The sequence below is a fragment of the Amblyomma americanum genome, chromosome 1 (genome assembly GCF_052857255.1).
Source record: "Amblyomma americanum isolate KBUSLIRL-KWMA chromosome 1, ASM5285725v1, whole genome shotgun sequence".
Lineage (NCBI taxonomy): Eukaryota > Metazoa > Arthropoda > Arachnida > Ixodida > Ixodidae > Amblyomma > Amblyomma americanum.
In genome coordinates, this window is record NC_135497.1 from 477725209 (window position 1) to 477749608 (window position 24400).

Consider the following 24400-nt stretch of genomic DNA (forward strand, 5'->3'; position numbering starts at 1 on the left):
GAATACCGGGCACTACATGAAAAACATGCGAACTGGACAGAATTTTACACTGATGGCTCAAAAACAGCAGAACATGTCCGAAGCGCGGTTGTACAAGGAAACTGGCCAAAAATACTAAGGCTCCCTAACTGCGCATCCTTTTTTATTGCCGAATGTTATGCAGTCTCTATTGCTGTAGGTAGAGTAATAAATAATAGCATTCAAAGCAGCATAATGTACACAGATTCACTCAGCGTGCTCATGGCATTACATTGCAGAAGTGCAGGCGAAACCTTACTGGGAAACATATTACACAACATAGAAAAAAATCCGAGCACAGGGAAATATAATTAAATTCTGCTGGGTGCCGAGCCATGTTGGAATATATGGTAATGAGAGAGCCGACCAGTGTGCTGCTCAAGCTCGCAGTCAAGAAATCAACAAAGTCAGCGTACCTCATAGAGATTGCATGCACTATACACAGAAATCTCAAGGCTAAATGGCAGGAGTTGAGTTGAGTGGTTGTAAACTACCGGTGGGATTAGCCTTGCAGTTGCTGCCGGCAATTGCTCCACCGTAGCGACACTTAAATAGAAATCACAGAAACACTGTCCGCAAAACCCAAATAGACACTCCTGAGGTCACCATGTGGAGGCCAAATCCGTGTCCTGCAGGTAAAGTAGAAGGCGAGAAGCATCCCTTCTACTCGACTGGCTCCTGCACGGGAAAACAATGTCCTGAAGAGAACTGTGAGGAACTCCTGCCTTCTTGAGGGATCCGAATAACACAGCCCGTTCCGCGTTGTACAAAGTACAGCACAAGAGGTAATGTTCTATGTCACCACACAAACCACACGTTGAACACAATGGTGACAACGCTAGGCTAGTCTTATACATCCACGCCGGCGTACGAGCAGAATCCGTGCGAACGCGGTGCAGCAAAGTGGCTTGGTACCTTTTGAGACCCTTGGTCACACATGGCTGATGAGGAGAGCTCCACAAAGAACTGAAGTGGCACAACACCACATCTCTGAACATTTGCTTGACTTCATGAGGGACTCCATGTACTGGAATCCCGGAGAGAGCTGTATGGGCGAAGTTGTCTGCTATCTCATTGCCTAAGACACCTATGTGCGAGGGCACCCATTGAAAACGTATACAGAATCCTTTGCTATGTTGATTCTGCACCACACGTAGGGATCTAAGACTCAAGGCATCAGTAGGGAACCCGTACTCTAACCTTTGAAGGGCAGATTTTGAATCCGTAATTGTGACAGTAGGTTGAGGCGTACAACACCGCAGCTTCTTTAGAGCGGCCTCAATGGCAACGCTTTCGGCCATTGTGGAGGACACGACTTTAGTAAAACGAACAGACCAATCATACTTCAAAGACGGAATATGAAAAGCAGCTGCACTAGACCCTCTGACCTTGTCCACAGAGCCGTCTGTAAAAATGTGAAGATGACTGGCATATTCGGTCTCAAGATGTTCCAGTACGAGCGAACGCATTGCCGCTAAAGGAGAATTCCGCTTAGCGCGAACGTGGGGAATTGTCAAGGAACAATCGAGGCTCGGAAAGGACCAAGGTGGCTTCAACGTCTTAGGTCGATCTCGAAGGTCGAGACCCAGAGAACGAAGAGTATTTAAAGCCAAGTATGCCCGGGACTCAGATCTCTTTCGAAGGCGCTGTAGAAGCGCTCTCCCGGCAACAGTCTCTCTGAGGCGGCCAATTTGCAGCAAGAGTCTTTGTGCAGCGGGTAGCCGAAGAGGTTTCGATTGAGACTCATACAGTACTGCATTGTTTGGAGCAGCCTGCGGAACGCCGAGAGCCCTCCTTAGTCCCATTCTGTGCAAAACCTCAAGGCGTTCCAGCTGCGATACCGAGGGGGAAATTAAAGGGAGCTGGTACATTATGCGACTTGTCACAAGGGCATCGTGAAGCCTGATCATTGAAGCAGGATGGTTTCCCCATTGCTCACTAGCAACTCTACGAAGCACATTGAGACGCGAAGATAGTGAAGCCACAATCGAGTCCACAGCTCGTCGCCACTGTGGACGTGAGTCAATAGTGACGCCCAAAAAACGTATGTGGTTACCCTGACGAAGGCAGGACTGATCAAGGTCTATGCTCAGCCGCGCATACCGTCGTCCCCTACCTGGAAACAGGACAAAGCCAGATTTTTCCACCGAGAGAATCAACCCAACACCATGAAGGTAACTTTTAACAGAATGCACGGCCTGTCGCGCTAATAGAGCCAAGCGTTTGTGTTGATATCCGGTTAACCAAAGACAAATGTCGTCTGCATATATCGACACATGGACATGCCTACAATGTTTTTGCACTTTTGCGGGAAGATCAGCCATGACAAAATTAAAGAGCGTTGGGGACAGGACACTACCCTGAGGTACCCCTCGCGATACCGCCCTTTCGGAGCTCATTGTACTGCCTAACCGCACTCGAAATTTGCGATCACTGAGAAATGAGTGAATGAATCGCAGAAGATAGCCCTGTACGAATATGACCTGCAGACTATTCAGTATTGAGCTCTGGAGGACGCTATCATAAGCCTTTGATACGTCTAGGAAAATAGCTAGTGTTGAAAGTCCAAAAGCACTCTGATGTTCGATGTGGCTTATCAAGTCCAGGACGCTATCTTGCGCGCTTAAACCTGTGCGGAATCCAGTCATGCATGTTGGTAGAGCCCTTCTATCCTCAAGCCACCAAGACAAACGCTTACTTGCCATCTTCTCCATGAGCTTAGCCACACACGACGTCAGCGATACAGGACGATACTAGGCCGCGTCTGTCATCTCTTTGCTGGCCTTCAGCAGTGGGACTACACAAGCCACCTTCCATGAAGGGGGAACGTCACCAGACTCCCACACTCGATTGAGATAGGTTAGGAGCATCTTCCGGTGTTCCAGAGGCAGGTTCTGTAACATTTGATTGGTAATGCCGTCAGGACCTGGTGCACAGCGACGCCACAGGCTGCGGAGCGCTGTCTGTAGTTCTCGAAGTGTGCACGGGGCGTCCATAACAGACGGAGACGTAGCAGGCAGAGCGCAGGGATGAATGCCTGGTCTGGAATTTACGAATGCATCCGCAAATTCCTCTGCCAAGCACACGAGATGTTTCTGCGTGCGCAATGCAAGCGCCTTGAAAGGTTTACTCGGACGAGAGCCACCAGCAAGACTGCCAACGACACGCCAAATTCTCGTTATCGGTGAGAAAACAGTCAAACTAGCGCAAAAGGATGCCCACTGGGACCTACAGAGCTTGTTCGCATGACGTCTAATGGCAGAGTTGAGCCTGTTGAAAGTGTTCTTCAATTCTCTGTCGTCCTTCTTCCGCAACAGTTGTCGCTCCGCCCTTCTGCGCGCTGCGCAGAGGTTCCTGAGTTTTAAATCCGGAGTCGGAAAATGATCAGGTAGCTTGAGCGCCGTGGTAGCAGCCATCTTAGCATAAATCATTTTGTCTGTCACATCACCGGAAACACAGGCTAAGTGCTCCCTGTATTCGTCCCAATTAACAACATGGCAAATTTTAGGACCACGCAGATGGAAGTCGGCAGTAAACACAAATATCGGGTAGTGATCACTTCCCATTCGGTCAGCTCTAGTTGACCACTGCACACGGACGTCAGGTGAATGTAAGGTTAGGTCTATAGATGTGGGTGAGGTTGGGGGCCGAAGGAAAGTGGGACTTCCGTCATTGGCCACGCACAGGTCCAAACTGTCGATGACTTCTACAAGTTGGCGTCCGCGAGGATCTGTGTTCCGGTCACCACAGGCAGGGTGGTGGGCGTTGAAGGCACCGCAGATGATTCTGGGTGCTGGGCAGCGGTCACAAAGTTGCTGGAGGAACAAAGCCATATCGACCTTCTTCCGCGGGGACACGTATACTGAAGCAATGGACAGAGTTCGGAAGGCGAGCCGAATCCTCACAGCCACTACCTCAATACTGTCGGTGCAAAGATCGGTGACGTTCAAAGCCACATGAGGAATCTCCCTTCGTATGTAAAGGGCGGCACTTCCTGCGGGAAAAGACTTTATGCTGCAATTCTTGTGGGCGACGTATCCCGGCAAAGACCTCCCGCTTGGCAAGCCAGCCTCCGAGAGGGCCAGTACTGGAACACAGGTCTCTTTCAAGAACAGTTTTAGTTCTGCTAATCGACTTATAATCCCAGCGCAGTTTCATTGCATGATAAACGGCACTTTTCTAGGGTTTTTAGTTGCAACAGGTTGAAGAAAACTAGCCATCTAGGAGTTGAAGTTCTCTGCGAAGGCGGTGATCAAGGTCTCAAAGGAAAGCACCAGCTGTATAAAGTTCTTCAATGTGCCAGGCTGCATCGCTTGGCTATATGAACGCAGGACATCAAACAAAACGCGTAGAAGGTCGGAGAGATTCCGGCTCTTGAGCTCCTTATTTTGCTGCACGCACTGGCGCACCACTTCGACAAAAGACGGGGACTGGGACCCACTCTTGGCCACGGTAGCTGGTGTCTGCATCTCTTTTAAGGCAAGAGGATGTCCTCCATGTTGTCGAGTCTTGCTGTGATCTGGTCGCTGAGGAACATGGACACTTTTTGCAGAAGCAGATCGAACAGCCAGCTCACCCTCGGAGGCCGTTGCCGACTTGCTCGGATCAGGTCGTGCAGCGACGTCGCTTGCTAACACGTCCCGAGCTTCCGACTCGAGCGCAGGAAACTCTTCACTTCCATGTATCGGCTTCTCAGTAGGTTGTGGTTTGGGGCCACTAATGAAGGACTTGCGACGGTGTAAGGCGCTTTCACAGAATGTGCAGCCACTGAAACTCGCTGGATGGTCACCTCCACAATTAGCGCAAGCAAAATCTGCCTTGCACTCTTTGTAATCATGGCCACCACCACACCGCTTGCAACGTTGATCTTTGGTGCAAACTCTCGCTACATGTCCAAAGCGTTGGCACCTGAAGCACCGGGGAGGAGTTTCAACGAACTCGTGGACTGCATGTTTGGTGAAACCAAGGTCAATTATTTCAGGTCGCTCGGTGTTGGGAGCAAACGTTAGCACAATAGAGTTTGTAGGCTACGCTGCCCATTGTTGTTCTCCAGGCTCCACCCGGCGCATTAACCGTCGCACCTGCAGAACTCCTTGCGGTTTAAAGTAGTCAAGAAGGGCACTTTCCGAATACCACACTGGTACTCCCCTTATAACACATGTGTTAGTCATGTAGGAGTGTGGCAACCGGGCTTGAACTCGTATGCCACCGATCTGAGAGCACCGCAGAAGAATGTCTACTTGCTCTTACGTTGAGATATCTAGATGCAGAGCCCCTTGCGTTGTGAAGCGACTGCGAATCGGAGCAGATCCCAGTAGTACTTTAATATCATCGAACAGCCTGATAGGGTTCCACTCTCTGAAGTCAACACCTTTCTCTTTTGGCTGAACTATCACTGGGATGCCGACTGTCCGGTGCTTCCGATGACTCACCACTTTGAAGCCATCGTTGTCCATTTCCGCCATGTCAGCCACTTCCTCGTCAGAGGCCATGAAGTAAATAATAAACTGCACTTGATAAAGCCCGTACTGAGAGAATGGAAAACCTGTAGTCACCAGAAGCGTTTTATAGAGGTAATATTAGGCCGTCTCTTTATTGGACATACACATCTTACACACAATTTCCTACTAACAAAAGAAGACAAACCTATTTGTGAAAAATGCGGAGATGAAATTACAGTACACCACATCCTATTCTCATGCACAGAAATTAAATCACTCAGGAAAAAGTATTTTACTCTATGCTACAAAGAACACATTCCTCTTCTCCCAACACTGATTTTAGGTCAACACGCACTCATTGATATCTCAAGTGTTTTTAGCTTTTTAAGGGAATCAGGCCTCCTTGAAAAACTCTGAATTCCAACCTTGCGTCTAGCTACGTATGGTGACGCACCTCAACCACCTTCTCATTCTGAGAACAGGGCTGAGGTTGTTTATTTTTGATGGGTTGGCTGCCTCGAGATCCTTGCCGCAGCAAGGATATTGCCGGGATTACCCGACTCTCTTTAAAGCTTTCACTAATAGCAATTTTTAAAGTTTTTTTCTCTCATTAACAACAAGTACGAACAATAGTTTTTACACCTGTACACCACTGAGCTTTTCGCGTTTGTAGAATTCCGCAGAAAACAACTTTCATACACCTTGAGCTTGGCGCATGATAGCCTCAGATGCTTATGCGCCATTAAACCCAACACAAACAAACATGCTGGCAACTGCCAGCACCCTATATTAAACAGGATGCCTCATCCATTCATCCGAAGCCAGCCGCTCAGTTTCCGTTTTCCTCGTGTGCGGCCCCTCTTTTGCCGGAGCAACGACAAGAATCGCATTTTCGAAATTGCAAAAATTGATACGATGGGCTACGGCCCTCTCAATAAATCAGGAACAGAGCAATAATAGTTAAAAAACGTGAACTAATAAAAGAACAGCAGGTGGTTTAATTGGATCATGATTCGTAGCAACCTGTTTCGAAGGGAATAATAGTCATACCCACGGTCCTGTATTACTTGGCCAACCACAACAAACAGGCATAAAAATTCTGCAGCAAATCGTTTTTTCTGATTACTTGTGACAGGGGAGGTATATTTATCACATATGCAGATGCTTGAGCGCATGCGGCGCGAGGCCGTCCAACATCTTGTCAGCGACTTGACAAGTAGCCACGATGACCTGGTGTTGAGGGAGCACCAAGAACAGCAGCAGTACGAAGCGTTGCAACGGTATCACGGAGTCGAGGCCGATGCTCTGTCTGCGCATTGGTTGGGAAAGGTGAATTTTCCTCCACTTAGCAATGAACATGTCGTTTTTAGAACACAAAGTTCCACCAAGACGTTGGCAGCGATGGTGGGTGGCATTGCTAAAAAAGCAGGGTCTCCAGCATTGGCGACACGTGGTGGGCCATGTCTCAAACCATGCACTGGTTTTTCGCGGGCAGCTACGATCAGTGCAAATGCACTGTGCTCGTGCTGATTCTCTGGCTGGGCATTGGGGAGATGTGAATTTTCCTCCACTCAGCAACGCAGATAATGTGGTTACTACTACACTAAGTTCCACCAAGACGTGGGCAGCGACGGTGGGTGGCAGTGCGAAAAAAGCAGCGTGTCTTCCACTGGAGGCAAATGGTGGGTCATGTGCCAAACCATCCACTAGTAGTGGTAAGCGGCGGCCATCGGTGCAAATACGTTGCGCTCGTGCTCCAGCACTTGTCGGCGATGTGAGGGTGTACCAGAAGGACTGTTGTATCGTGTCCACTGACTTATTGTAGCGTCCCAGTCTTGTTCAGAACGATGGCTGCTTGGAGTCTGAACCAGCGACGGTAGGTGACAGTGCGAATAAAGCTGTCTCCTCTACTGGTGACAAGTGGCGAGCCATGTGTAAGGCCATGCAATGTCGGTGGTAGGCAGCCATCATCAGTGCAAAATGCACTGTGGTTGTAGATGGGTAGATGAGGTGAATTTCATTCCACTAAGCAACGCAGATAATGTGGTTACTACTACACTAAGTCCCACCAAGACGTGGGCAGCGACTGTGGGCGGCAGTGCGGAAAAAGCAGGGTCTCTTCCACGGGAGACAAATGGTGGGCCATGTGCCAAACCATGCACTGGTAGTGGTAAGCGGCGGCCATCGGTTCAAAAACGTTGCGCTCGTGCTACAGCACTTGTTGCGTGTACCACACGTGCGCGTGTACCACAAGGGCTGTCGTATTGTGTCCACTGGCTTATTGCAGCGTCCCAGTCTTGTTCAGAACGATGGCTACAGGGAGTCTGAACGAGGCAGCACGTGCAGCCATCAAGGCAGTGCAGCATGGCATGCCAGACAGCGAACTTACATTTAGATGTTGAGAACTTAAAATGGAGTAACAACACTTTGCAGAGACACAATAGTACCCCCAGGGTTAGTCTTGAAAGCTTCAAGGAGGAGAAGTATTATGCCAGCACAGAAGGGCGCTGTGCAGCCCAGAGAAATGGAGAAAACAGGTGTGGTGGGGGCAGGGCATATGCTTGCAGCAAGCAATCAAAGAAAAAGCGCCGTGTACGTGTCCCTGCACTATTTGGCGGTGTGTGGTTCAGCCAGAAGAAGTACAAAAGGGCCGCTCATAAATGCACACAGCCACCTGAGGTTGCCCAGCACATTAGGACACTTAAGGACTCAGGTGCTGGGGAGGTTTGTACTGAATGTGAAAATATGGCACAAGTTAGGTTAAACCTGAATTCAGGAGTTCCAGATGTGGCTGAGGCAGAGACAGCAGCATTAGCCGCCACCGTGAACAGAGTAGCCTGCCATTGAGTTGTAACGAAAAGAAAGTGAACAGTTACACACTTCGTCAGTGGGCCAAATTGGAGGAGGAGGTGTAAACCTGTCTATATGCACCACATTTAAAACATACAGAGAATTCAAGGTCAGCTTTGAGGAGTGGAAAAATAGAAGATTTCAACCAATGCGCATTTTAAGCTCCGATAAAAACCCATTTGATGTTGATAAAGATGAAAGTGAAGGAAAATTTCCATACATACGCATTTCTTTCATTTGTTCTCATGCGTGTCAACCCATTGTGAAGGTGAACTGCTTCCGACTGCAGCAACATTATAATGGATCAGGCTGCCAGGTAAAACTACAACTTGTTCTTCAACATTCTCCAAACCCATTCTATAAAATAACAAGTAGAAAACAGGATCACAACCACAAAACAAATCCAGAGATTTTTATGTGGTACTCACAAAACCATTGTTTAACGTCTTTTGAAAAGAACGATATCGCAGATCTGATTTCTTGCAATGCAAACCCAAAATACATCAAGGAAGTTGTCCTCAGGAATGCAGGAAAACTGATAACCTCTCAGGACATCAGAAGCCTGAAGCATGGGGCAGTTGGTAAAATAGAAAACACTACACATCATGGTCAGCTTTTGTTGCAAGAATTAGAGAAGCTTCTTTCTAATGAATTGGGGTGGAAGACAAATGTTGAAACAGTACTAATGGTGACTTGTTCATTTTTCTCCTGTCAAAGCTTATGAGTCAGTTAGCAGAAAACTACTAAGAGGTATTATTATTTGATGGTACTTATAAAGTAAATAGAGAAGGGTATGTCTTGCACTCAGTGTTTTGTGAGGATGGAAGAAGTCATGGCAGAATCATATGTTATGCATTTGTTCAGCGAGAGACAACTGAAATTCTAAAATTGTTCTTGGATATTTTTTTAGAGCTAAACCCAGTTATTAAGCAAAAATACAAGGTTGCAGTAATGTATAAAGATTTCATCGAAATGAACATAATCACTGAGATCTTGCCTCAGTGAAAAATATTGTTCTGTTGTTGGGATGCTTTGAAGTATCTGCATAATAAAATTGCCCAGCACAGTTCAAACGCCTTTGATAAGAGCAGTGTGAAACAATTACCAAATTAGTTTTTGCTCGAGATGTTGACATATACAAAGAAGAGCTGCTCAATCTGAACATCGCACTGAAAGACGACAAAACTCTTGGTGCATATTAATATAGAAACTGGCATAGCTGTAAAAGTATGTGGGTTCACGCCTATCGGTGTAATTTGTAAAGTTTAGGAAATAATACAAGCAACAGAATGGAGAGCCATAACGAGAGGTTGAAGAAATTCCTGAGGCATGAAATGCATTTAGTGGATGCTGTGAAAGATCTGATAAATTACATAAAGCACGATGCCTTTTTAGTCAGTCTGGCTCAATTTAAAGAAACTAAATTTGTAATTGACGCTCGCAAGGCTAACAAATTTCATATGCAGGTGTCAGCACAATGCACCGAATATGCAACAGAACAGGTGTGCAAACAGTATGAAATGTTCAATAAAGAACCTGGAGAGTGTGCGATATTCAATGACCAACATTTGGTCCATATAGATGCTGAATGGTATACGGTTACCAACAGCATGACAGTGTGCACATACACATTTCACAGACAGTATGGGTTGCCATGTATTAACATTTTTGCAGTAAGAGCAAAACAAAATGAAGAGCTTTTTGATGAAGGATGTGTTTCACGGCGATGGTTACATTCGAACTTCATACAAACTGATGTCCATTTCCCCCAGCAAAACGTAGACATTTTAACTTTCCGTGAGGTATCAAAGGGAAACCTAAAGCTTGATACCACCGAAAATTCAAAGTGGGCTCACTTCAAAGTGGTTTATGGAACTGGTACCATTTGAGCAAGTGGTTCCACATGCAAGTGGTACCTGTTCCATAAACCAGTTTGAAATGAACCATTTGAGCAAGTGGGACCACTTTAAAAAAGGTACCATTTGGTAATTAATAACAGGTCCAAAAAATCATTGGAAATTTCAGTTAGAAGCAGCAGGATATTTCAGTTGGTTCCAACTGGGTTGTGACGTTCTTTGTGTGTGCTACGAGGTTCCGCGTTCGACGGCGCGGCGTAGACGGAGCCCCCAGTGGCGGCGAAAGCAAAACCGGACCCCCTTTCATGTTTTTACTGTATATGGCTGCAAGCAACTTGAGTGAGATTGCTTTTGGGCCTGCCGCCGTGGACCGCACGGAGACGACCCAGATGACAGCGGCATCATCAATTACCGAGCCATACTCGTTGAGAGTGACGACCAGAACGAAGGGGTTTAAGCCCAACCGGACCCCTTTCCATAGTGTCGGCACGAGTCGAACGCCGCCGCCGCCGCCGCCGCCGCTGGGAGACGGGCGTTATCTTCCCCAATTGCCGTGGCCGTTCCAGGGCGGCCTCGTTTCGGCGGGCCTGGCCCCGTGGCAAGACGGCGGGCCTCATCAATCAACCCTCCCGAGCACATCCCAGGACAAGGGACCACTTTCCCGGCCTTTTAGTGACCTCGCGTTCCGGCCTTGAGGGGCGAGTGTCATTTGATGGAGAACGGAGGCCGGTGACCCGCGGGAACCGACAGCGGGTCAGAGCGCGCCTTACCACAGCGGACGCTATGCGCTACCTCGAAGACAACCTTCTTTCCCTCGGACTCAACACGTGAGGGGGGCGAGAACATAAGTGCGGTGGGGTGTTTGTGCGCCGAAGTGAAAGCCCTAGCCCCCCCCCCCACTCCGGCGTGGGCGTCCTCACCCTAGGGAGTGTGGGGATAAGAGGACATAAAAATCGACAAGGAGTACCGAAGAAGGAACGCTCAGGACGACATCGTTCGCCAAGGGAGCCTTCAGCGCTGAAGCCCGACGGCGTGCAGCTTCTGCCAGCAACCGCTCGAGCTCAACTCCGGAGCCCCTCCATCGTCTCCATGAAGTCGTCGGCACGTAAGCTCGGACGCCCCAGCCTCTGATGTATAATCATAATCATGTGTAATTATTGAATATATCTGTTTGTATAAACTGAGCCATACAGTGTCTCGTTGCCTCTCCGTCCCGTGTGGACCTGCTCATTATGGGGGGTCATCACACTGGTGCCAGAAGTGGGGTCTCAAAAGCAAATGTCCTCTCAATGCTGCGGCATTCATGACTTCAAAATTGTAATCAAAAGGGAATCACGGGACTGATTGTGGGACTTTTACCCCCATTTGAGAGGCTTGAGGCACCGGAGGGCTTGAAAAAAAATGTCTGTATCTGAGGGAGCTCCCACTCCACAGCCGTCGCTCGGAGCAAGCATGCTGGCATTAGGAAGCATCATTCCGACGTTTACAGGAGATAAGACAGGGGTTCCAATCTGCGATTTCTTTTCCATGCTAGAAGAGATTGGGAAAATGGGGGATGGTCTGATGCTCAAATGCTGGGAATGGCGAGGTGTAAGATGGCAGGAGCTGCTCATGATTTTGCATGGCGAGACGAAAAATTAAAATTCACAAAATCATTTGCGGAATTTAAGAAGCTCGCGTTTGAGCATTTCGACAGTGAACCACGTCACGTGCGGGTACAGAGGTTCCGTGACACCGGACAGATGGTAGGGGAGGGACATCGCAAAGGAGGCCTTAAAGAAAGCGGCGAAGCGCAGGAAGGAGGTGCACGATCGCAGTGCTAGAGACGTGCCGTTTGATGTGGGGGACAGCGTGTACATTGAAAACTGCCAAAGGCAGATTGGGCTAGCTCGTAAGTTCCAGACGAAGTGGAGAGGACCGTGCGAGGTTGTCGAGAAGCTTTCTCCGGTAAACTTCAGAGTCCGAGACGTGAACCTGCGCTTGATAAGGATACACGCAAATCGCCTCAAGTCGGCACCGGTTCAGTATTCACGAAATGATGAAAAGGAAAGCGCGGATTTTGATGGGGACAGAAGTGAAGCGGAGCGCTTAGATAGTTCGCGAGAAACGCCCTCTCCTGCATTTGTTCGGCAGGCGGCAGAGGTGACGGCCGGAATGCCACCGGATTTACTTCATGCATTGCTAGAAGAAGAAGCGCGCGAGGTTGCCGCGCAGATAACGCCAGGAGAGGCTCCTGCCACGAGCCCTCGCGAGTCCCAAAGCAGACAAAGGGTGACAGACTTACTTAGTATGACTCATGAAGGCCGATATCCGCTGCGAAATCGGAAAGCTAACTCGGACTAATGGCGTAAACAGAGCGGAGTTGTGAACTGGTTAGAATTGTGTAATGCCGCAGCTCATAACACTGCTATGTGCTTATGTGTTAAGTTATCGGAGTTGGTAGTTAAACCTTTCTGTCATTAAGTAACACCTTCACAGGAGAGCATGCGGACCGCATGCAGAACCTGCCCTACTTCCTTTCGTTATCTATATTTTTGTCTGCGCCGTGATCGTGCTAGAAGTGGGAGCTCCTTTGTAACTGTGGTAAATTTATTTCGTCCAGTTTGGACTAGAAAGGAGAGGCGTGGGCGCTGAGTTTCATGTTTATGTGTAAAAGAAGATCAGTGCTGCCCCTGGAGACGCCAGTTATGACAGCGGAGGCATATGGTGTTGTGCAGTGGTGTTGAGTGCAGCGAAAAGTGTTTTGTCGGACGCACTGTGCGAGGCGATTAAGAAAGACAAGGGGAGCTGCATGGACTCAAATGTTCGGAGAACATTCTTCTGGAGGGTGAGCGAGTGTGACGTTCCTTGTGTGTGCTACGAGGTTCCGCGTTCGACGGCGCGGCGTAGACGGAGCCCCCAGTGGCGGCGAAAGCTCAACCGGACCCCCTTTCATGTTTCTACTGTATATGGCTGCAAGCAACTTGAGTAAGATTGCTTTTGGGCCTGCCGCCGTGGACCGCACGGAGACGACCCAGATGACAGCGGCATCATCAATTACCGAGCCATACTCGTTGAGAGTGACGACCAGAACGAAGGGGTTTAAGCCCAACCGGACCCCCTTTCTATAGTGTCGGCACGAGTCGAACGCCGCCGCCGCCGCCGCCGCCGCCGCTGGGAAACGGGCGTTATCTTCCCCAATTGCCGTGGCCGTTCCAGGGCGGCCTCGTTTCGGCGGGCCTGGCCCCGTGGCAAGACGGCGGGCCTCATCAATCAACCCTCCCGAGCACATCGCAGGACAAGGGACCACTTTCCCGGCCTTTTAGTGACCTCGCGCTCCGGCCTTGAGGGGCGAGTGTCATTTGATGGAGAACGGAGGCCGGTGACCCGCGGGAACCAACAGCGGGCCAGAGCGCGCCTTACCACAGCGGACGCTAAGCGCTACCTCGAAGACAACCTTCTGTCCCTCGGACTCAACACGTGAGGGGGGCGAGACCATAAGTGCGGTGGGGTGTTTGTGCGCCGAAGTGAAAGCCCTAGGCCCCCCTTCCACTCCGGCGTGGGCGTCCTCACCCTAGGGAGTGTGGGGATAAGAGGATATAAAAATCGACAAGGAGTACCGAAGAAGGAACGCTCAGGACGACATCGTTCGCCAAGGGGGCCTTCAGCGCCGAAGCCCGACGGCGTGCAGCTTCTGCCAGCAACCTCTCGAGCTCAACTCCGGAGCCCCTCCATCGTCTCCATGAAGTCGTCGGCACGTAAGCTCGGTCGCCCCAGCCTCTGATGTATAATCATAATCATGTGTAATTATTGAATATATCGGTTTGTTTAAACTGAGCCATACAGTGTCTCATTGCCTCTCCGTCCCGTGTGGACCTGCGCATTATGGGGGGTCATCACAGGGTTTTGCAATTGGTTTTAAATCATTTTTAAGGGACAAAAGAAAAGCATATGTGAGGACTGCAGGGCAATGCTCAGCCTTGATACCCTTATGTTTTCACAGATGAACTGCGTATGCAGTCATGGAAACCGACACACACACATACAAGTATACATCGCGCACAAGAAACATAACATACTTTACATATACACTAGAAGAATTAGCTCATGTGTACATCCATGTGCAGAGAGAGAGAGAGAAAAACTTTAATGAGGTCTCTTAAGAGATTGGCGGTTCGGTCTTCGTCTTCATAGCTGTCGATGCTTAAACTCTTTCAGCAAGGTTGGGCCCCTATTCCAGGGCTCCACCGAGCCTAGCTGCTTCGCTTGCGTGCTGCACTAGTGCCCTTTGGGCAGTGAGCTTGCAGCTGGTGAGTCGGCTGTCCCATTGCTCAGCACTCGGGGTTTTGTGTTGGTGGAATGCGTAGTTGCGTTCGCACTCCCTGGTGATAAGGTATAGCGTGGTGGTTGCCCCGCACCACGGGCATGTGTCCCTGAATTGTAAAGGATACATTTTGTGTAGAATGTGTAAGTTAAATAAAGTTCCGTTTTGCAGCCGTCGCTGCCAACGCTTGACCCCGTACAGTACACACTACGGCTTCCATATATATATATATATATATATATATATATATATATATATATATATATATATATATATATATATATATATACTTCACTTCTAACACTTTCGTACTAGGGCCAGCGGCGCCTGCCGATTGAACGCAGTTATTTCATATAATTTCGACCGCAGTGACTTAGCAAATGATGAATGCATTAAGTTGGCTAGCTGTTGATAGTTCTCATTTTAAGAATCGTTTTAGTCTTGCCTTGTTTGCCGAATATGCATATGTTCATATGGATTGTGGCCCAGCTGTGGCCACTTGCAGTCTGGTGGTACCACTTGAAAGCAAGTGGGACCATTTGTGAAACCATTTGCTTTGAAGTGGCACCACTTGAAAGCAAGTGAGACCACTTGTAGAACCACTTGCCTTGAAGTGGCACCTCTTGAAAGCAAGTGAGACCACTTGTAAAACCACTTCCCTTGAAATAAAACCACTTGAAAGCAAGTGGGACCAATTGTAAAACCCCATGCTTTGAAGTGGCACCGCTTGAAAGCAAGTGGGACCACTTGTAAAACCACTTGCTTTGAAGTGGCACCACTTGAAAGCAAGTGGGACCACTTGATATTTTCACCTAGCCTGCAGTTTTATACTAACCTCTGAATGACTTTTTTAGAATACATAAACAACACACTATTGGTCTGCAGGAATAGACTGATACTGGCTCTATGATGTGAATGTGCAGAGCCACCACTAACTTCTAGTGTGACATGCATTATCGGCTGTGCCGACACACACCGCAGCACAGCTGTGTCAACGCTGATCCAGATTGACATAGAAGTCTGCAGGGGTGTGGATTTTACTTCTAAAGTCTGGATCTGCAGAGTGATTCTTTCGCTTCAGGTGCTTCTAGCACTTACCCATTCAACGACCGATCCCCCAAGCCCTTGTTTTTTTGTTAAGTGACAGTGGATCTCCCTCAGTCAAGTTGCCTCGTGAACTTAACATGAGCCTGGATGTGCAATATTACTAAAAGAAATCTTGACTACTTGACCCAAAGTGGTTTTCTGACTAGGACCACTTAAGGGGCTAGTGGAATCACTTGGGCCGAAGTGGTTTCCAATTGACCACTTGAGGGGCAAGTGGAACCACTTGGTGCACAAACTGGCACAAAATCTCAAAACTGGTTTTCAGGTGAAACCACTTTGAAGACCAGATGGGAGCACTTGGGTTCAAGTGATTCCTAAGTGGAACCACTTGGTAGGCCAACTGGTACCACTTCCATTAAAGTGATTCCCAATTGGAACCACTTTGTTGCAAGTGGTACCACTTTAAATACCGCTTTGAATTTTTATCTAGGTCGAAGCTAGGTATAAATATGCCTGTAGGTATTTCTCGTTATTTGCAAGTTTGTTAACCGAATCCAGTCAAGCACGCATGTCTCCAAGGCACAGCACCAACTGATGGTAGAGTTTATGGAGCAGCACCCGGTGCTCGCTCACGCTGCCTCACCCCTTTCCGGGGCTACACGGTGGCTCGCAGGCGCGAGCTGTGGCGGGAACTTGCCGACCTGCTCAACGCCGTGGGCCCCGTTGTCAAAAGTGTGCCCCTCTGGCGCCACACGTGGCAGGTATGGTGTACCCGGTGCAAGAGGGAGGAGGCAGTTTTGGCAGTGGGAAGGTGAGCCTGCCAACAACGGTCTGTCGAATGGCCCTTGAATATGCCTCTCGGTATCCTGTCGCAGGGGCACTGGAAGCGGCAGGTTGCCGGGGATGCCAGGCCGTGTGTGTAAGCTGCAGTCGCCAGGCCTCGTGCAAGGCGTCGCAGCTCCAATGTTTTCTTCCTACAGCCAGGTATGTGGTAAGCCGAGGAGACGTTACTAAAAATTAAAGGGGAATGATAGTGGAGGCTAATGAAGGATAATGAATGTCAACCTCGGGGCCATGTACTGTGAGCAGTGGACGCATAGAATGAACTTCGAGACACTCGTGCATGAACGCGGGGCGCTGTGCCTCTTGCGGAACCAGCCCCGTGTGTCCTTGGGGGAGGTACCAGGAACGAGCGGCCTGCAGCAGGCAGAGGCGCGCTCCCCATCTGCTAAGTGAATTTTTAGTCATTTGATATGTACACCTAACAAATCGTGTACATTGTTGACATCATTGTGGTTTTTCTTTCAGTTAGGAAGGGATGCGAATGCTGCGGTAACAAATGCAACCTCGAGTTATGTACCTTGTACTATCTTGCCCTCTTGGTACTGCTGTTTTTCTTCTTGGGTCTCAGCACCTTGTAACCGTGCGTTTTGCGCTAATACATGCTATGCGTAAACTGTCCTCTAAGTAGTAATATCTTGTGGAATGAATTCACATAAATGGCAACCCCCCCCCACCTGGATGGAGAGGAGAGGCAGGAGCAGCTGGAGGAGGAGGACATGGCTTGTGACACAGCCTGTGAGTTGATGTTACAATATCAGGCTCAACATTATTCATTTCGCAGGCTACCTAAGGTTAATACCATTTGCAGGAGCAGACTATGAGTATTACTTTACAATACCCACAGAAGTGTGTTTCATGTGCACCACTGGTACCTTGTGCAAGCTTTTTTTCTCTTACAACGGAAACTGTGGTGTCGGCGATAGTTACACAAATGTGCACATTGAAGCAATGCTGTTTTTGTCATAGCGCGGATTATGAATGCTTTTATGTAGTGCTCCCCAGTGTGCATGTCAACAGCCCTCTGAGATATTGCACCAAAGTCAGGTTATTGCACATTGTGCTCCACTATATGACAAGTGTACATTCACTCACTATCTCCTTTTGACCGCTACACAGGAGCAGCCAGCGGTGATGCCGGGCCGTCCCACTCAGCAGAGGAGCACGCGGGCTGAAATGCGCCAGCTGCTGGTGGAGACCCGGCGGACCAATGACCGTCTGCAAGCTCGAAATGTTGAGGACGTTGTGTTTCACACACGTCTCCTGGAGGTATGTGCAGACAGGACCCACCACATTTAGTGAAGGAGAAGCAGCTGCATGAATCAACATTCGCAGTTCGAAACCTCTGCCTGACTTCTATATGACAGCGTGTTGAGGGACTTAGTACATATTCTGGGAGGTCATCTTTATTGTAAAACGAGCCCTCCATGTCCGTTAAGTGTGCAAATGAACCTCCTTTTATGTGCAGCACCACAGCGAGACAGCAGAAGTCCGCAGCCTCACGGCGGCAGTGAGGGACCTCACTGGTGCCGTGAGAGAAACTGGAGCAGCGATGGCGCGGGCAGCAGAGCAGTAAGGGGCCGATTGGGTGCGCCTCACCGAACAAGTGGTGCTTGCGGTGGCTTTGATTATGCTTATCCTGCAGAACCAGGTACTACCACCGCAGTAACTTGTCCGGTGGGTCTTTTTCTTTCATTTTACCCGTTTTTTGCCTTTTTTTCATCTGCGTGGTGAAGAATATTTTTTTAATTTCCTGCCAGATGCAGACGTTATGCATTTATTTGTTTTCCTTCTGCAAGGTGCAGAATATTTTTAATTCCCTGCCAGGTGCAGATATTATGCATTTGTTTTCCTTCTACAAGGTGCAGAATATTTTTTTAATTCCCTGCCAGGTGCAGACGTTATGCATTTATTTTTTCCCTTCCGCAAAGTGCAGGAAGTCTTTGTACATTTTTTATTCTGGGAGGTGCAGGAAAGTCATGCATTTCTTCTTTCGTCCCTAGTTCGGGAAAAATGATTGTTTTAGATTTGTCTTTTAGCCCTCCATCAGTTTTTAACGATTTTAAATGGGATGTCTTAGACAACCCATAGGGAGCCCTGTTGAAATCTGCCTGTCATCCCTATCATCAGTTACCCAGAAAAAACCACGGTGTTCGAAGATCAATTTAGCACACTGGCAGCTTTTTAGAACAGCAGCCACGTTATAAAATCCTAATGGAAATGAAATGAATGAAAAGTTCACAAATTGCATTCTTTCTGCCGCACACTTGGCTATCCCCCATATCTTCAGTAATAGTACAAGGCAACCATAAAATGTGGTGGACACGAGATTGCAAAGAAGCAAAAAAGCAACAAAATAAAGCCTGGGGTATATTTCGCCGATACTCAACACAGGAGAACCTTATAAACTTTTAAAAAGCAAGAGCAAAAGCGCGGTGCATACGTTGAAATGCCGAAAAATCATCCTGGCACCGTTTCATTTCCTCGATAAACAGCCAAGTCTCTTCGAAAAAATGTGGTAGGCAGTACACAAAATGGATGGTCGCTACTCTCCATTCACAGTTCCTTTTCTGACCGCCCTTGGTGTACAGACAAATATAAAAGAACAAGCAGACATATTAGGCGAACATTTTTCCACTGTATCTAGTTCCTATAACTATACAGAATCATTTTTAAATTATAAAAACACAGCCGAAAACGAAAGACTGCCGATAAAGGGCAGTGCTCACGAAGCATATAATAGCCCATTTACACTACAAGAAATTAACAGTGTACTTTCTTCGGGCAAACAGACTGCACCAGGACCAGATGAAGTCTATTACGAAATGCTTGCCCACTAGTCCGAACATGCTGTAGACTGGCTTCTGAAATTTTTTATTCAAAATATGGTTACCAGGAGATTCCAGAGGGATGGAAAAACGCCATTATTGTACCGTTGTTGAAGCCGGGAAAAGTACCTACCTCTCCTGGCAATTACAGACCTATAGCCCTAACAAGTGTACTTGCCAAATTCTTCGAAAGCGTCCTTAACAGAGTAATGTTTATATTAGAATCCTGTGATTTCTTGACATCCATCAGTGTGAGTTTAAAAAGGCATGCTCTACAACCGACCATCTAGTCCGCCTAGAGAACATATTCCGAGAAGCATTTATACACAAGCAACACTGCCTTGGGGTCTTTTTCGATTTAGAGAAAGCTATATGGCACCACATGGAGGTTTGGCATACTGTGGGACCTGGGAGACCTCGGAATCCGTGGTAGAATGCTTAAATGCTTGAGTGACTTTTTGACCAACCGTTCATTTCAAGTACGCCTGGGTGCCACTCTTCCTAAAAATTTCATTCAAGAGAAAGGCGTGCCTCAGGGGTGCATTTTAAGCACCACGCTTTTTATAGTAAAAATAAATTCCATAGCAAAAATAATCCCAAAGTCTATCATGCATTCTGTCTACGTCGACGATCTCCAGCGTTACATCGTGTGAGAGGCAAATACAGATGAGAGTAAATAAACTAACAACATGGGCAGAAAAAAGCGGTTTCAAGTTTTCTACGCAAAAGTTCGTAGCTGTTCACACTGATCCCTCCCTGTATTTAAATGAAGTCGCACTGCCAATTAAAGATGAATTTCTAGGAATGACGTATGACAAAAAAGCTCACATTCCTACCACACATAAACATACTCAAAAGAAAGCTTCTAAATCTCTGAATATACTAAAAGTACTTTCACGAAAACATTGGGGTTCCGATAAGACTTGTCTTTTACAGATTCACCGCTCTGTAGTACGTTCTACATTAGATTACGGACGCATAGTTTATGGATCAGCGAGGCAATCGTACCTTAAACGGCTAGACCCACTACACAATTTAGGCTTGCATCTTTCCACCGGTGCATACAGGACGTCCCCGATAAACAGTCTTTATGTGGAAAGCAACGAACCATCACTTACAGAGCTAAGAACCATGCTCACATGCTGGTTCGTTTTAAAAATCCTTTCACTACCTAAACATATCAGTCACCAAATAGACACAAAGTGCCTATCTAGAACAATATTTTAGAACAAACCACTAGCTATAAGGCCACTTCTATATCATATGGCCATATCATATGTTCATTAATTTTCCTCCTTAGCACATTCACTTAATTGTGTGCGTTAACGACCCGATGTGAGACACGTGCTTGTAGGGACACTGTTGTAGTGGGCTCCGTATTGATATACACCACGGGGTTCTTGAACGTGTCTACACATTGCGCAGCACACGCGCACTGTTTGTCCATCGCAATGTGACCGCCATGGCTGAAAGTTAACCTGCTCCAGATCAATAGCAGAATGCTTCAAACACCGAGGTGCCGCGACGGGACATAGCATGCCTTATGCCAAATTTTTGGAAGATATATATAAGAACTGTACAGCTGAGGGGGGCGGTTGCCCCCCAGCATTTCTTCAGAGGGGGCACCCCCCCTCCAAGTGTCCATCTTCTTGCACTCAGTTAAGATTCCTAACAAACGCTTCAATTTTAGGACTTTATAAATGTAAAGCACACCGAGGTGGCACTTGTTGACTTCAGCCAGCCTTAAAACGTTTAATTTCAGTAACCTAAAGCAATCATGCCCCAGTAGAAATTGTTAATTGACTGAGCTCTCTTCATGAGCATGATTACTAGCACTGAAACAGTATGAATAATCTTTTAATACAGTCGATCACTCCTAATGGGTACGGGCGCGGACAGAAGTAAATGAAGCGCGGCGCAAAAGAAAAAGCTGCGTGTCAGTGCCGCCTAGCCGAGCCGGCCAAAAGTTGAAAATTGCCAGGCGCATGTGCACGTCACCAAGCGGCGCGACACTCTGATTGATCAGCTTGCCTTGCATTCCGACGGCGTCAATGTCGCGCTAATGATATTGACTAATGGAGGTGCTCCCTGCAGCGAGCGGGCATTTTCGAAATGCGCAGTCCACTGCCTTGATACGGCAGAGCACGCGGAGCGGCTCTAGATCTTCGGCTGAGACAGCTGTGAGCGCTTTACCGCCGCAAATAGCCTGCGTGAGGCGAACTTTTCTTGATTCAGGAGCTCAACTGCGTCTCGCTATTACCCTAACTTGCTCGAAATACTCGACGTATCGTCGCAGATTCGGGTCTTTTGATTATTGTTACCATTAAGGCGCCAATATATTCCGATGTCCTCGGCGCGCGGGCGAGCGCCGGTGGCGGTCGGCCACGTTAATTCGGCAACGCCACGTCAGGCGCAAATTAGCCCGCCTACAACAGTCCGACTGCTCCGAAGCGACGCAGGCCCTGCTTCTGGAGATGTGCATGCGAAGAACGTCCGACCTGCCCTCTGGCGTGGATTCGCAAACAGCGCTGCCCATCCTCGAGACCGGCTGTGCCCCGACGAAAGGAGGAACCGGTCCGGTCGGCCGGCGGCGGCCGGCGCGGCCCGAGCGAAATGCAGCCTGCTGCATTCGGCGTCGGGAGGCGTCGGACCGCACTGGAAGCCGCCGAACACGGCGGCGGTGAGGCGCCACTTGGGTGTAGACGGTCGTGTTTTGCCGACGTGACGTCGCCGTGCCGCGCGCGCACGCACGCGCGCGTTACGTCGGAGCATAACCGCGCCTAAGGTGAACTTATACTCCGACGCTTTCGGCGCGCAGGCGAGCGCTGGCTGAGGTCGGATACAAGTCGGCGACGCTGCGCCATGCGCAAAACCGGTCCTCCTACACTCGGACGGGTGCGGGCGCGTGGCTTGCGCAGCGCATGCGCAGAGCATCCAACAAGCCGCCTGCCGCGAAACTCGCGAAACAATCCCAGTAGTGCCACGGCCGGTCTCCAGGGAGCGCGCCACCGCCGCCGCTATCAACCTCTCTTTTTTTCAAGCAAGGGGAATGTATTAAACAGACATTACCGGGACTAATATATGCGGACGATATAGTGATAATGGCTGACAACAAGGAAGACCTGCAGAAGTTGTTAGACATGCAGTACAGAGGGAGATAGATTAGGCTTCAAGTATAGTAAGGAAAAATCTGCAGTCATGATATTTAATGAAGAGGGCGGCGAGCATAGAATACAGGAGTTCGTGCTTAAAGAAGTGAATGAATACAAGTAACTTGGGGTTTGGATAAATAACAGTGCTGATATATGACACAGCATGAAAAATATGTAATGAATAAAGCTAGTAGGAATGCAGCTGTCATGAAAAATAGGGCACTTTGCAATTACAATAGGTATGAGGTGGTAAGAGGGATCTGGAAAGGGGTTATGGTCCCTAGCCTGACCTTCGGTAATGTGGTCCTGTGTATGAGGCCAGATGTTCAAGCAAGGCTAGAAATTAAACAACGGGGAGTAGGGAGGTTAGCTTTGGGAGCACATGGCAATACACCAAATCAGGGGGTACAGGGTGATATGGGATGGGCGTCTTTCGAGAGCAGAGAGGCTAGCAGTAAGATAGCATTTGAGGAACGATTGAGAAAAATGGAGGAAAAGCAGTGGGCTAGGAAAGTTTTCAGATACCTGTATATAAAGAACGTTGACACGAAATGGAGAAAGCGAACTAGAAAATTTACAAGCAAACATCTGGACAGCAGTAAGGGGGCAAATCAGCAATTATCGGTTAATAAAAAGGTTAAAGAAACAGAGAGAGCTCTGTGGAAAACAGGGATGCTGACGAAATCTACACTGGGAACATACCGGACCTTTAAACAGGAAATTGTCAAAGAAAATATCTATGATAATAGTAGGGGAAGCTCTTTGTTGTTTGAGGCCAGGACTGGAGTTTTGCGGACTAAGACGTATAGAGTCAGGTACCATGAGATAGACACTTTGTGCATTGCGTGCGGAGAGGAGGAGGAAACGGCTGAATACTTGATACTTTTCTGTAAAGGGCTTCACCCTACAGTGGAAAGCAGCGGGGCTGCCTTAACCATGGCATTGGGGTTTAGGGATACTGAAGGGAAAGTGGATTTTAAGAGGTTAGAAGTAGCCAAGTGAAGGTTATACGATTGGTGGCTAAAAGCAAGACAGGAGTAAAATTTCACAATACATGGCTAGGTGGCTTGAGCCACCGCCTGATTTAAAGGGTTCAGCCGTATCCATCCATCCATCCGCTACTAGAGCTCGGCCGTGGTAGTTGCTGGCTCCCTTCTTGAAGATGGCGTGGACATACCCAGCGCGAAGAAATATTATTATCGCGTTGCTGTTGCATCGCCTCCGCCGCAAGAGGAGGCGATCACTCTACATGAGAAAAATATTCGACCAACGTCCGTGGTATGGGGAGTACCATCACCTCGTGCAGGAGCTACGACACAGTGATCCGGAATACCATTTTAAGTATTTCAGGTAAATAAAACGCAGATACATATAACGCGTGCTCCTTCTCGGTTGTTTTGTAAGCAGCTTTTTGTGAGTATCCAAAGTGTGTTGTCATGCAGAGTTTCCGTTCATTTATTGAGTGCAGGATGACGAAGGCTTCATTTGACAAGCTATTGGGCCTCATCTACGAGAGAATCCTCTGCACCCATCAACGCATAGGAGGCCCATCTCTCCAGGAGAAAGGCTTGCAGTCACACTGAGGTAAAGTATTGCACGCATTTGTCCTGAAATCAGGAAGTGAGCCTGCGTGCATGCGTACCGTGTTTGCGCGAATACAACAGTGTTTTCATCACATCCTCAAAACGTATCTCGCGTGATTTTCAGAAGCAACGTAGCGTGGGCGTTTGTGTTCTTCCTTTTCTTCTGGTCCTAAATGTGTCCACATCAACCGCAATGCTCATGAGCTGTGAGAAGCCAGTCTTTCGCCAATCATGGGCCGCCGCGGGAAAGCGCACGGGCCATAAAAGGAAAGGTTGGGAGAGCTGCAGGTGATAGGAAACGGAAGTTGCGGATGGGCGCGGGACGGATGATACACGAAGCAACGACGGTGTGGGAGGCCGCCACCGGGAGGAAAATTGGTTATGCCACATGCATTGTCTTGCGCGCGAAGTGCCGCGCTTCAGCCAATGTCCTTTCCACATTGCGTAATGCAGTCTCCTAGTTTCTTGGCTCTTATCTATAG

General features: G+C 48.3%; 1 protein-coding gene and 1 pseudogene across 1 annotated transcript in view; both read left to right on the forward strand.

The window, feature by feature from the left end:
* The window catches only part of LOC144116059 (uncharacterized), a 430049-nt gene that overhangs the window by 297765 nt on the left and 107884 nt on the right, over positions 1 to 24400 (forward strand). The gene's annotated exons all lie outside the window — the stretch shown is intronic.
* On the forward strand, positions 9030 to 17931 carry LOC144119341 (uncharacterized; annotated as a pseudogene).